Genomic DNA, 13193 nt, shown 5'->3' with positions numbered 1-13193 from the left:
CACTATCACATCATAATGATGTTGGATTCTCCATCACCATGCATTAAATTCTATGGCCCACAAACTACAAAACAGAGCATAGAAACTCAGGCCAAAAATTCTTTCTGAGGTTTACTCCGAAAATAGATGAATTAGTTATCTCTGCTAAAACTGATGAATTGAAATATAACAAAGGAATTCAATTAATAAGAAATTAATTACATATTAGGAGCCCAACCTTATTTAACACCAAAAACTTTTAACGAAGTCATTCTCAGATGTTTGAATCAGTAGGTAAGAGTCAGTATTGGGTGTGAAGTTTACTACTATTTAGTTAATTCAACTTATTTGCAATAGTTCATAAATTTAAACATTCGGAGAACTTAATCTATTCAAGGCATGAAAGAATAATATCACTGGCTCTGCCCTAAAAGAGATTACACACCAGCAAAACAAAAAGCATAAAAATTAAGGATAGATGTTTTACTGTCATACCCAAGAGTACTGCCACTCTTTGCTTTTAACTCCTGATTTAATAAGTACATTAGATACCTCTTGACTGCAATGTTAATACTTTAGTAAAAGAAAATGTAAAATAACACAATAATAGTTTTTATTCAGATTTTTTTAGGAAACTTTCTTACTATGAAGATATTTTAACTGTGACAGATCATAAGGACTCATGCCTCCAATTCTTTGTAATAGGATGTCATGTACAAGTTCTGGAGCCAAGAAGAGCCTTGAGAAGTCTTCTACGTCTTTCACCTCTGCCCCCTTAGATCCCAGTCATCATGTAAAGAGTCTGAATAAGAACAAGATAAACAATCTCTACAATCTTGGAAAGCACACGAGAGTAAAAAGTAAAGTATGCATGTGTAAATCTATGAAAATGTGAATGTATGGAAGTCATCATGAAATAACACAGAACTTTGGTCCTTTGTAATATGCCAAGAAATACATCCTGAGATGAGGATTGCAAATGCTCAGTGGAAGAGGCTATCAATAGATTATATTCATAATATTGGCCGGTAAGATATGAATCAACACAGTCTAATGACTTTCACACTAAAAAGATAGGCTGATTTTAACAGAACAATAGAACAAAAGGAAATTCCAGGAAAATATTCAATTAATATAAATATTTAGCATATGACAAAGATGGGATTCCAAATCAGCAAGGAAAGACTGAAATTATTTAATAATGGTACTACAATAACTGGTTAATAATTTAGGGGAAAGTATCTTATACAAAGTAAGACAAAATCCAAATGGATTACTTTAAATAGTTAAATAAAAATTAAAATAATCTAAGAGGTTTAAGAAAATTTTTTTTAAAACTTTAAAGAAAGACTTTTTCTAAGAGCAAAAAACTCACTAAAAAATCAGAAATGGATACCGTATGCTAACTCACATATATGGAATCTAAAAAAATGGTACTGATGAACCTAGTGGTGGGGCAGAAATAAAGACACAGACATAGAGAACGGACTTGAGGACACAGCGGGGGAAGGGGGAGCTGGGACGAAGTGCAAGTGTAGCGTTGACATATATACACTACCAAATGTAAAATAACTAGCTAGTGGGAAGCTGCTGCATAGCACAGGGAGATCAGCTCAGCGCTCTGTGACCACCTAGAGGGGTGGGATACAGAGGGTGGGAGGGAGGCTCAAGAGGGAGGGGATATGGGGATATATGCATACATACAGCTGATTCACTTTGTTGTACAGCAGAAACTAACACAACATTGTAAAGCAACTATACTCCAATAAGATTAAAAAGAAAATCAGAAATGGAAAAGGCAGTTTTAGCTATTCAAATTCAAAATACTTCTACGTCAATTTAAAAACCATTAAAAAGCTAAAAACAAACTGAGAAGTGAGTTAATATGTTCCGTATTTCAGTGCTGTTTAAATTTTTTATAAATCAGTAAGAAAAAATATATATGCCATAAAACAATGTACAGAGGGCAATTTATAAAAGAAACAGAGTCACTAAACAACAATAACAAAGAATGTGCAACCCAACTACTAGAGAACTTAATGGTAATATTTTTCTATTACCTAGTGATCAAAATTGTTGGGTTTTTGTTTATAATAAGACCCAATGTCACCCAAGTTACAGTGAAATGAGTACCTGCATACATTACTTGAGAGAATGTAAAAATGCGAAGGACCATTTTAAAGGTAAGAGTTAGAAACCATGAATACTTTATCTGATCTAGTAATTTCACCTCTAGGAAGTGAACAAAGGATTAAATACAGTTTATTATGCTACTATTTGCAATGATAAAAAACCTGAAAACACTCTGAATGTCCAGTGACACAGATGTGGTTGAAAAAATTATTATACAACCATGTAATGAAAACTTAAAAAGCATGTTCTAAAGGAATATTTAAAGATTTGGAGAAATGGTTAATATGATATGAATTCTGCTTTAAAACTTTATGCAAGGAGCCAAAGAAATCTGAGAAAGAAGAACAAAGCTGGAGGTATCACAGACCCTGATTTCAAACTATACTGCAAAACTATGGTAATCAAAATACTATGGTACTAGCATAAAAACAGACACACAGATCAACGGGACAGAACAGAGTCCAGAAATAAACCCATGCTTACATGGTCAGTTAATCTGTAACAAAGGAGGCCAGAATATGCAATGAGGAAAAGACAGCCTGTTCAATAAATGATGTTGTGAAAACTGGACAGCTACATACAAAAGAGTCAACTAGACTACTTTCTTACACCATATACAAAAATAAACTCAAAATGACTTAAAAAGAAGACCTGAAACCATAAAACCAGAAGAAAACATGGGCAGCATGCTTTTCGAAACTGGTCTTAGCAGAATCTTTCCAGATATGTCTCCTGAGGCAAGGGAAGCAAAAGCAAAAATAAACAAAAGGGACATCAAATTGAGAATGAAAAGTTTTTGCACAGCGAAGGAAACCGGCAACAAAATGAAAAGGCCACCTACTGAATGGGACAAGATACTTGCAAACAACATATCTGATAAGGGATTAATATCCAAAATACACAAAGAACTCATACAAATCAACATCCAAAAACCAACAACCCAATTAACAAATAAGCAGAGGGGGCTTTCCCTGGTGGCGCAGTGGTTGAGAGTCCACCTGCTGATGCAGGGAACACGGGTTCATGCCCCGGTCCGGGAAGATCCCACATGCTGCGGAGCGGCTGGGCCCGTGAGCCATGGCCGCTGAGCCTGCGCGTCCGGAGCCTGTGCTCCGCAACGGGAGAGGCCACAACAGTGAGAGGCCCGCGTACCGCAAAATAAAACAAAATAAATAAGCAGAGGACCTGAATAGACATTTTTCCAAAAAAGACATACAGATGGCCAACAGACACATGAGAAGATGCTCAATATCACTAATCAGCAGGGAAATGCAAATCAGAACCATGATGAGATACCACGTCACACCTGTCACAATGGCTATCATCAAAAAGACAACAAATAATAAGTGTTGGCAAGGATGCAGAGAAAAGAGAACCCTTGTGAACTGTCGGTGGGATTGGAAATTAGTGCAGCCACTATGGAAAACAATGTGACGATTCCTCAAAAAATTAAAAATAGAACTGCCATATGATCCAGCAACTTCATTTCTGCGTATTTACCCAAAGAAAACAAAAACACTAATTCAAAAAGACATATGCACAATGTTCACTGCAGCATTATTTGCAATAGCCAAGGTATGGAAGCAATCTAAGTGGCCATCAGTAGATAAATGGATAAAGAAGACAGTGTGTGTGTGTCACATTACTCAGCCATTAAAAAAATAAAATTTTGCCATTTTACATGAATGGATTTAGACAGTATTACACTAAGTTAAATAAGTCAGACTAAGAAAGACAAGTACCATATGACCTTACTTTTATGTGGAATCTAAAAAACAAAACAAACAAACCGAACGAAAACAGACTCAGATGCAGAGAACAAACTGAGCGGGGTGGGGGAGAAAACTTCCAGCTATAAAATAAGTGAGCAAAGGGGCTATAATACACACCATAAAGAATATGGTCAATAACATTGTTAAGAAATTTGTACAGGGACAGATAGTTACTAGACTTATTATGGCGATCATTTCATAATGTATGTAAATTATCAAATCACTACATAGTACACCTAAAACTAATATAATATTTTACATCAACTATATTACTTCCGTAAAAAATAAATTTAATAAATGAATAAAATTGTATGCTAAAAGAGTACCAACCAGAAGGAAATAAACAAATACTGAATATTTTTATGTAAAACCATAGGTAAGGACAACCAGTGTCACTCCTAAATATATTAGTGTGTATAATTAACAATAAAAATAATCTGAATTGTAGCAATTTGTAATTTACAAATATATATATTATCTCATTTAATCCTTAAAACAGCCCTGTAAGGATCTATTTTTACAGATCACAAAGGAATGGCTTAAACAAGCACAAAATAGACTTCAACCTACACCTCCCAAGAAAGTTAACTGAAACCTTTAAAAATATATATATATTTTTTTAATTTAAATAAAAATATAGGTAAGTTACCCATGATGACGAATTATAAAATGGAAATTTGGACTTCCCTGGTGGCGCAGTGGTTAAGAATCCACCTGCCAACGCAGGGGACACGGGTTCAATCCCTTGTCTGGGAAGATCGCACATGCTGTGGAGCAACTAAGCCCATGCGCCACAACTACTGAGCCCACACGCCACAACTACTGAAGCCCGCGCACCTAGAGCCCGTGTTCCGCAACAAGAGAAGCCACCACAATGAGAAGCCCATGCACCGCAACAAAGAGTAGCCCCTGCTCGCCACAACTAGAGAAAGCCCACATGCAGCAACGAAGACCCAACACAGCCAAAAAACAAAAAAAAAAGGAAATTTGAAAGAGTAGGGGTAAGAAGAAAAGATATAAAAGAAGGGAGAGAAAACATTTCCATTTTAAAGTAGCTTTAGCTCCAGAATGAACTACTTTCCATGTAGAAGTTAGGGACAATACAGGAGTTTTTAACCTAAGTTTAGAGCAAGATAAACAACTAAGAGATATCCAATGTTTCCAGTGTTCAAACTGGAATGGGTAAAGAAATTAACTGTTAAAGGAAAACTAAAGTACAATACAGTAGAGATAACACCTGAAGTAAGTTCATGTCTTCAGACACAGAGAAATCAGATATCTCAGAGTTTGAAAAGTACACGTGCAATCACTGAACAACTGGTAGAAATATTGGGGGTAAATTAGAAAGTGAATTCTAAAAGGAATGCAATACTGGGCTTGAGGTTATTACTTCCCCAGAAAAATTCTAAATTATCAACAAAGATTTGCTCATATGTAGGAAAGAATTTCATCATCACTAAGTGCAAAGAAGAGTTCATCAGGAAGCCCAATATTAGAAATTAATGTCTAGTAAGGAGAGTGTGTCTAGATTTAATAACTCCTAACGCTTAAAAAATGGTGATTTGAAATCACATCAAATTTTTCCAATGTTAACGGTTCAAAATCTAACAAACAAAAACCAGTGAAAACAACAAACCAAACAGCAACCAAAACTGGGGGATTGGCAGAGGCAGATAATAATGCATTAAACAAAAACTGGCAAGCAAGCAGTGAAATAGAAGACTTCAGAAATAGAGGAGAAAATGCCCTGGACTGAACTATAGAATTCAGCTATTAATAATCCTGCTTCCAAAATTAGTTAAAATTCTGAGAATATCACAAAAACCCCTCATTCTGCAGAGAAGCAATCTTTTCTTTTTGTTTTCCTGCCTACTTAATTTGTTCTCTGCCTAAAGAGTAGTGCAAGCTTCAGGGCAGAAACAGGAAAAACTAGAGGAAGGGAGAGTACTTACTCTTTGGAAGTAAAGGATCTAGGCTAGGAGTGAATTATATAAAATCAGAGGGTATTCTTAACTGTATGAGATACCCCCACACAGTTCAGAGATTAAAATCTAGTATAAGACATTTAATCAAAAATTAGAAAAGAAAGCTGAGCCTGAGGTTTTACCAAAAACTGTATACTGCCCCAGCTGAGTTTTTACACTGCATCCTTGCCATTCCCGCTGGTGTCAGAAAAAGGCAAAATAGTTAGCCCTCAAACCCTAGTCTCAAAAATGGTGAGAAGAGATTCAAGAAATTACCTAAACTATAGTGGAGCAAATATCTACAAAGAGCCTCACAAAAATGAGCAAGAGGGAAAAAAGTTGCATGGCAAAGAAATCACAGCCAAAAAAGAAACAATATAAAGAGCACAACGTGCATAAGAGAACCAAAAATCTTACCCTACAAATAAATATAACTCAGCATAAAGATATTTCTCAGAATTCTCTGGCGGCGCAGTGGTTAAGAATCCGTCTGCCAATGCAGGGGTCATGGGTTCGAGCCCTGGTCCGGGAAGATCCCACATGCCGCAGAGCACCTAAGCCCGTGTGCCACAACTACTGAGCCTACGCTCTAGAGCTCACAAGCCGCAACTACTGAAGCCCACGCGCCTAGAGCCCATGCTCCACAACGAGAAGGCACCGCAATGAGAAGCCCATGCACTGCAACGAAGAGTAGCCCCCGCTCACCCCAACTAGAGGAAGCCCGCGTGCAGCAACAAAGACCCAACACAGCCATAAATAAATAAATACAATTTTTTTTAAAAAATGCAACTTGAAGATGTTTCTCAAAACTGCTTCACGCTAAATAAAACTTCGAACAAAGCACAAAAATGAGATAATGAAACAAAAAAAGGTCAAAGAAAAGGGACTATACAACCAAAGTAATTTAAAAACTAAAACAGAATTAGTAAATAAAATAGAATCAGCAAGGAAAATTAATATACATTCTTGAGAATAAAAATACTGCTTAAAAAGGGGCATGAAACAATCCTAGTAATGCAAGTGAAAAATCAGCAGATATTAAAGTGGTTATGTCCAAAAGGGAGGGGATATCTGTATGTGGATGGCTGATTCATTTTGTTGTGTAGTGGAGGCTAACACAACATTGTAAAGCAGCCATACTCCAATAAAAATTTTTAAAAAAAAGGAAGTGGTTAGAAGGAATTCTCTGAGGGTCCAATGGTTAGGACTGGGCACTTTCACTGCTGTGGCCCGGGTTCGATCCCTGGTCAAGGAACTAAGATCCCACAAGCCACGCAGCGTGGCCAAGAAAAAAAGGGGGGTGGGGGATTAGAGAGGAACTAAGAGCTACATAAAACAAGATAATCAAACGTAAGTATAACCTGTGTCCCTAAAGTAGAAAATCCAATGAATGGAGAACAGAAGATGTATTCAAACATAAAAGCCCACAAAATAAAAACTGTAAAAACACATTCTGAAAAATTCAGTTACAGAATGTTCAACGGCAAGACTTACTGTAGTTAAACTCAGTAGACTGCAAGGGGGTCAGGGGGGTGGGACTGTCCCTGGTCCTCCCCACAGCAATACTCTCCAGGTCCACTGCTTGAATTCTTAAAAGGAAAGAAAGTGTGACCTAATGATATTATATATAGCCAAGATACAATTCAAAAATTAGGACAATAAGGAAATACTTTTCATTATGAACAAACTCAGAATACAGGTCTGCAGAACTTATTCTTGAAAAAAGATACTGAACAATAAAGTTCTGCCAATTTAAGACATGATATAAAGAACTCACTGGAGAAGCTGTGGTGAAAGGACTGGTAGTGACCATCCTACAAATTTAAATTAAATACAGAACAAATGGGACTTCTCTGGTGGTCCAGTGGGTAAGACTCCATGCTCCCAATGCAGGGGCCCGGGTTCCATCCCTGGTTGGGGAACTAGATTCCACACACATGCACAACTAAGAGTTTGCATGCCACAACTAAGAGTCTGTATGCCACAACTAAGAGCCCACATGCCACAACTAAAAAACAAAGATCCCATGCGCCACAACTAAGAAGTCCATGTGCTACAACTAAGACCCGTCAGAGCGAGACTTCCCTGGTGGTCCAGCGGTTAAGAATCCATCTTGCAGGGGCTTCCCTGGTGGCACAGTGGTTGAGAGTCCACCTGCCGATACAGGGGACACGGGTTCGTGCCCTAGACCGGGAAGATCCCACATGCTGCGGAGCAGCTGGGCCCATGAGCCATGGCCGCTGAGCCTGCGTGTCCGGAGCCTGTGCTCCGCAACGGGAGAGGCCACAACAGTGAGAGGCCCGCGTACCGCAAAATAAATAAATAAATAAATAAATAAATAAATAAATAAATGAATAAATAAATAAATAAATAAATAAATAAATAAATAAAATAAAAATAACATTAAAAAAGAATCCATCTTGCAAAGTGGGGTACACCAGTTCAATCCCTGGTCGGGGAACTAAGATCCCACATGCCATGGGGCAACTAAGCCCGCACACTGCAAATACTGAGCCCGCATGCCACAACTAATGACGCTGCGCGCCGCAACTAAGACCCAATGCAGGAAAGAAAAAAAAAAAGAAGACCCGCCACAGCCAAATAAATAAATAAATATTTTTTTAAAATACAGAACAAATCCCTAAAACAACTCTGAGGATTGTGTTTACAGAAGAGAATGTCCCAGACCTGAAAAGTATAACATAAAGATCTTTGAAAAACAAACAAACTGGAGGGCACAGGAAATGAGAAGAGTATGGGGATGCTGTTAGCCTTTCAAGGCAGGAGCTCAATATAGATTTTGAAGCATGTAGTTAAAACAAAATAGTTTGCCACCAAATAGTAATTACACATAAATCCCCTCCTTGTAGACAAAGTCTGGTTTTCTTTGGCTAATCACCCTCTCACATCCTCAAACTCCAGTCCAGAGGTGAACATGGTATATCTAAGTCAATTTAGATAAATCTACCCTCCCTACCCACTGACTGCCTTAGGTCTGGGATAGATTTAGGTCAGGATAATAAAACAGAAGGGTAAATTTTCTGTGAGATGGCTGGGAATGTTCTCTCTCTTAAAAACGTACTCCCTTCCTGCCTTCAGATGCTCAAGTGTTAGGCCATGACCCTTGGAACAACTGTAATGACCTGACAACTATGCCTAGAAAAGCCAAGAGAACCAAAAGAAAGACAACAATGCCCTGCCACTGTTGAACTGGCTATTGTTAAATTAACTAATCTTAGAAAAGCCTCTGAACATCTTATGCAAAACAATAAATTTCCTACTGCTTTAGCAATATTCTGTTACAGCTAAAAGCATCTGAACTGGAAAGACAATCTTACCTCTCAATGTTTTGTTTGTTTTTGTAATCTCTATTATTAAGCTTCAAGGTATAAATTTAAGGAAATAATATCTCTTGTGGTAAGGAAATTTTATATGAAGTTCAATGTTATCTATTTTGCTTCACTTTCTTTTTCTTCTATATAGCCAAATAAATCTAACTTTAATATTTTAAAAATTAACGTATTATATCATTTTAATATTTTTTATTGCTCTAACTACCCTTTTTAAAATCTATTTTCCATCTATATATAAAAATCTGGATTATACAGCTATCTATATATAAAAATTTACTTAGTAGTAATAATGGCTATTTCTGGATGGTGGATTCTGGAGTGGGTCTTTTTTTTTTTTTTTAAATTAACTTGCATTTTTTTAAATGCTTTGTCTTTGTTTGAATTTTTTTTGTTGTTGTTGTACGCGGGCCTCTCACTGTTGTGGCCTCTCCCGTTGCGGAGCACAGGCTCCGGACACACAGGCTCAGCGGCCATGGCTCACGGGCCCAGCCGCTCCGCGGCATGTGGGATCTTCCCAGACCAGGGCACAAACCCGTGTCCCCTGCATCGGCAGGTGGACTCTCAACCACTGCGCCACCAGGGAAGCCTTGAATTTTTTTAATAATTACATATGGCTTAACAAAAAGAATGGGCTAAAATGAGGTAGAGACAGCTAGCTATTCACCAAACCCATTTCCTTTTCTTATTCAGAGTATAACTGGATATTTCCCAGTTTCCTTTTGCAGTTCAATGTGGCATTCAACTGGGTTGAAGTCAAACGCCATCTGAATGAAAAACAACGTGTGCTGCCTCTAGGCCTGGTCCTTCATAGCCCCAAGTATTGAGTGTCCATGCTCCTTCCTCTTCCAGAGATTAATGAAAGTGAACACGGCAGCCACGAAGGAACAATGTAAAGAAGGCCGAGTCACAAGGTGGAAGGAACTTAAATTCCTGATTCATGCCTTATAAGAAAGAAAGCTGTCTGCAACATCCATTCTGGACTTAGCTGTGAATGAAAAATAAACATTGTATTAATCCTCATAATCTGAAGATTGTCACATGTTAGGAGAAAGTTCTTACATGAGTCTCTACTGTTTCTGTATGTCTTGAGAATGAGGCAATGACTTGCCCGTCATTCTGAACTATCTTTTCAAGGTTGTTCATATAATGATCAGACTTAGAAAACAGAATGTGTACCTTAGGAGCAAAGGGCAGCCACACTTACTGGCTATTACAAAAGATTCAGGTGCCCTAAGATCACCTCTACTGCAATGCAAAAGACTGCATGAGCAGATGTCATCTGGTCCTCTTTGCACTGCCCTACGGAAACTGGATCTTGGGGGAGCAGTGCAGAAACACTGATACTCTGGCTACTTCTACTGCTTTAAGTAATAAACTATACTTCATCTCTGACCCAGAATTTTCTTGTCTCCTAACTAGTTACCTTATAAGTAGAGTAAAATCACAGACCTCTTTCAAAGTTCTTGACAGTTTGGTAATAGGAATGTGATGCTGTTAGAGACACGGCTTTCTGGAAGAGGAAGAATAAGGGCCTCAAGGGCCAATTAATGGAATTTGAGGGAAGTCTGTGGGAATGACTAACAAACATTGAGCAAATCGTATGGTCAATCAAGTAGTAAATGGTCCTTCATTTTACTGCCTGATAATGAGGAAGAACTGAGGAGGTGGCTGTTAAAACCTCCTCCAGGTTACAAGGATATATTGTACAACACAGGGAATATAGCCAATATTTTATAACTATAAATAGAGTATAAACTTTAAAAACTGTAAATCACTATATGTACACCTGCAACATATATAATTTTGTACATCAACTATACTTCAATTAAAAAAAAAAAACCTTCAGGTAGGATGATTTCCTCACCAATCTGGCAGTTGGCTTCAGTTCCATCCTACCATAACAGTAACTAGTGAACAGAAAGTTCTAACCCTTTTCAGATAACAGTAACAGAGCCACTCACCTATGCTGGGCATAAAAGGAGGGAAACTGGCAAGCAATCACTATGGGCAGAAACAAAGTGAATCATAGGAACCCTGGTTCGCTTGAAAAATGCAGGTAGAGGGGCCTTAATGTATGTTAAGGAAGAATGGCAATAGCTGGGTTGCCTCACAGCTCAATACCACCTGCGATCTATCGAGCCAACTTTAAATTCAATTAGAGATGACAATAAAAGACTTCAGATATTTTTGCAGTGGATCCTGGTTGCTATAAGGCAGCTTTGGTCAGGAAATCTCAGGGAGATTTCCCAGAGGCAGACCAACACCCATGAGAAATTACAGTTGAGACTTAGAAGAGTAGTATTCAGGCTCTTGATGCCCCAGGTTGGATTTACAATATTAATAAAGCATTTACAGTATAATAAAGATGACCCACTGGAGAATGAGAAATCTAGATAAATTTTTCCAATCACCACTGCCACCCTGAAAAACTCTCCCAGTCTTTATGAAACTAGCCACCTTATTGAAACTAGGTGAAAACCTGAGAGTTTAACTTTGTATTGGGTGGCAGATACCCTGGACTGAGGAGAGCTCTCCAAAACGGGTTCCTACTGTGTGAGCCAAAATCAAGTTGACCAGAGAGTGCAAAGTGGCTGCTGAATCACGGGGTCCCCTGGGCTGAAATAAATGGCGTCACCCATGAGGATGTCACAATATAGAGCACTGTGAATGCTGAAAACACGGGAAATTTGTTTGGTTAACCCACCAGCAGCCGTCATGCCCTTGGAAATTGAAACTAAACCCAAAGGTGAATTTAACAGTGTGGAGCCATCTCTACCCCCCGAGTCTCTCACTCTTCCTCAACCTCCTCAGCCTTTAAGGTGATCACAGTTGCTTTAATAAGAAAAATGATTAGAGATGAGGATAAGATTTCCCAGTCCCCAAAGAGAAATCAACTAATGGCCACAGGCGCCCATCCAAGTATGCTGGAGAATTTGGAGACAGCAGAGACACAAATTTTTATGGTTCTGTCACACAGTTACCCAGATTACTATCTTACCGGGACCTATGGAAGAAAAAGGCACCAGCATCAGTGGAAAGATTCACAGTGGGAAGAAGGAAGCTAATACTTTCTACCTTCAGCGCCCCACAATCCTCATTATGCACTTGAGCTACAAGTTTTGTGACTGATGATTTTGCTCATTTGAGACTCTGGCAAAAAGCCTCTACCCAGAGGCTCCCATTGGTGTTCTAGATTTGTTGCCTCCCTGACACAGCTATCAGGGGCACCCCTTTTTGAAAAGTAGCTATTAGCTTGCCAATGGGCTCTTGTCAAAACTAGACCCACAGAACAATGTGACTCTCCAGCCTATGATGTCTAATATTAAGTCAGACTTAATGACTAACAATGTGGCAATGGCAAGGGCCCCAAATTCCTCACTTGTCAAATGGAAATGGTATATTCAAGAACACAACTGCCCTGGTCCCATCAGCATCTCAGCTTTGTATTTAAAATGTGACAGCTACCTCTGTTCTGTCACCTGATGCAAAGCTGTTGGCTTAATGTGGACCTCAATTCATAGAGCTTCCCTTCAACACTGAGCTTGGTTCACTGACTAGTTCAACTAAACCGAAACCAAATGGTATGTGGTATGCACTGGGTTGCAGCAGCTATTCAGCCTCAGTACCTGCTAAACTGATCCAAAAATACATGTCATCACTGCACTAGGAGGCAGAATTCAAGCCATTCTCACAGCACCAGACAACACTTCTGTGGAAGGTAAAATAATGGTACTGAAAGATGTCTAAACCCTAACCCTCAGAATCTGTAAATATGTTACCTTACATGGCAAAAGGCACTTTGCATATATAAGTATATTTACTTATCCTGGATTATCCAGCAGGCCCAATGCAATCACAGGGATCCTTAAAGTGAAAAAAGGAGGCAAAAGAAGAGAGTCACTGGAAGATATACGACTACTGAAGACTGATCAGAGAGCTGCAACGTTGCTTGCTTTAAAGAGACGAAGTGGGCCATGAAGCAAGGGATGTGG

General features: G+C 38.6%; 1 protein-coding gene across 1 annotated transcript in view; it reads right to left on the bottom strand.

Annotated features, from left to right (window-relative positions):
* The window catches only part of MLLT10 (MLLT10 histone lysine methyltransferase DOT1L cofactor), a 243767-nt gene that overhangs the window by 106260 nt on the left and 124314 nt on the right, over positions 1-13193 (bottom strand). The window lies entirely within an intron of this gene.

This window comes from Phocoena phocoena, chromosome 2 (genome assembly GCF_963924675.1).
Source record: "Phocoena phocoena chromosome 2, mPhoPho1.1, whole genome shotgun sequence".
Lineage (NCBI taxonomy): Eukaryota > Metazoa > Chordata > Mammalia > Artiodactyla > Phocoenidae > Phocoena > Phocoena phocoena.
Note: the sequence above shows the minus strand (reverse complement) of the source record. Positions and strands in the feature narration are given on the sequence as shown.